At 35.0% G+C, this 2,183-nt stretch overlaps 1 long non-coding RNA gene across 1 annotated transcript; it reads left to right on the forward strand.

The window, feature by feature from the left end:
- Positions 1-204: 204 nt before the first annotated feature.
- Positions 205-699, forward strand: LOC128197935 (uncharacterized). Its single transcript, XR_008250679.1, has 3 exons — positions 205-389; positions 464-568; positions 671-699. It is a non-coding gene; the product is annotated as an uncharacterized LOC128197935 (long non-coding RNA).
- Positions 700-2,183: the final 1,484 nt, after the last annotated feature.

A 2,183-nucleotide genomic window follows, 5' to 3' on the forward strand; every position in this document is an offset into this window, starting at 1 on the left:
CCATTAGAACTATACTGGGATTTGAGAGTATTTGGTCTTCCCCCACATGTGCCAGTTTATATCACATTATTTGATGCATTAGAGATGATTGGGGGAGACCGGATGTTGAATATTTCCATCATTCAGCTGTGGTGCATGTAAGATAGTCAATTTGGTCTTTCATATTACTTTTATTTAGATTCTTATAGTTTCTAACAACTTAACTTTGTTGTTTTTGGTACATGGACACAATCGTTGTAGAACAAGGTCGGTCTTCCATGTACGGATTTGTTGAACCTCAGACCATTCAACCGTTTGGTAACACACTTCAAAACAGACAACATTATTTGCAAACATGGATGGATGAGTCAAAAAGAGACGTATACCTTGTGCCATACATTGATGGGTAGGTGTTGTTATATGTGGCCAGTTCATTATTATAGTTTCCTTAATTAGTTAAATAACTATTTATCCTTTATGATAGCATGCACTGGCAGTTGATGGTCATCATTCCCAAAGCATGTAAAATTATATGGTTTTGTTCGTTGCATAGGAAGATGAAAAATGACTTGAGAACAATGCTTCAAGGGTAAGTGTTTCTCCAAAAATGACTTTGAATTTGATGTTCACCTTCAACTTTTATGATAAATATAGTCATATTAATTATACTTTGTGTTTTCCATCTGTACAGAGTTATTGGTAAATCATGTGGTCAACTGGTTCAAACTTTGTATCCAAAGGTTTTAAGTCATTTATAGTTCTAATTCATTATTTTCTATGTTATTGAATGATCTAAATTCTTAACTATTTAGTTTGTTATTTTAGTGTAACCAGCAGCTAGATTCATGGGAATGTGGCTTCTATGTGATGTGTTGGATTAAGCACATCATTCGAGCTGGCATTACAGATGACTGGAATGAGGTAATGACGTATACCTTGAATACATTACAAATCAAATTTATCTTCAAACATATATGAAACCATAATGAATCTTTCTTGAATTTTGCAGCGCTTCAAGAGTACATCGCCTATACCAGAGGACACAATTAGACAGATAAGGTAGGAGTGGACCGCTTATCTTCGGCAAAGATGGAGTTAGGAATAGTTTTATTTGTTGTTGAACATTGCTTAGTTTTAGTTTAAGTTTTAACTTGATAGTTTTGGTAGTGGATTATATTTTACATTAAGTAGAACTTTGTTTATATGAAACGCATTGATATATTATTGCAAAATTGTTCTGGGATAATTTTCTGCTTTTCAGGTGTGGTTTTATTGCAAAAATAAATTAATTTTTAAAAAAAAACGCCAGTAGACGTCGGTTAGTGCACTGTCAGACGTCTATAGACGTCTGGCAGTGCAAAGATGGACGTCCAACCCCACCCCTACCACAAAACCATTCAGGCAGGTGGTCGTCGGGTGACACACCTCGGACATGTGTATAGACGTCGGGTGGGAGGAGACGACGGACGTCTGTATAGACGTCTGACGGGGTACATCGGACGTCTATATGAACGTCCGAGGGTGTACACCGGACGTCTGCATAGGCGTCGGGCCTGACACATCAGACGTCTATACACATGTCCGATGTGGACCCCCCGACGTTTGAGTAACGTCACCCACAAAGACGTCGGGGGAAGGTTGGACGTCAAAAAGCCAAAAGAACGGACGTCTAAAGCCCTTTCTGCACTAGTGAATAGAGGTTGACACAAGTGCAAAATTTCTAAGAATCTAGTATCAATGCATGTCTGCAAACAATTGAGTCTATAAAAGTATTTAATTGTATGATCTATATCTATATGATTGTGTAGGTTGCATTATATTATGATACAACATTATTCTTGACATATATGTTTATGATGTTTCTTTTACAAAATTAAGTCACCTTTCTATTTTTGTTGGTATTGTTTGGTGTTTCTTTTTTCTATAATGATCACCTTTAATAATATCAACATATGAGAAATTAGGTCTGAATCTAGTTCAAGAAGCAGAGGATGCATTTGTATAGCTATATGGATAGAATCCCTTGGCATGTTATATCTTTTGAAAGACTTTGAATAGTTTAAGTGCTTTAGTAGTTTTTGGATGTTGAAGTATAATGTTATTATAGTTATATTTTGGAATAAATCTATTAATATACTTTATACTCTAAGTTATATCTTTTGATTATTAACGATTAAATGTTTTATTTTAGTAATAATGTTATT

Source organism: Vigna angularis, chromosome 7 (assembly GCF_016808095.1).
Source record: "Vigna angularis cultivar LongXiaoDou No.4 chromosome 7, ASM1680809v1, whole genome shotgun sequence".
Classification (NCBI taxonomy): Eukaryota; Viridiplantae; Streptophyta; class Magnoliopsida; order Fabales; family Fabaceae; genus Vigna; species Vigna angularis.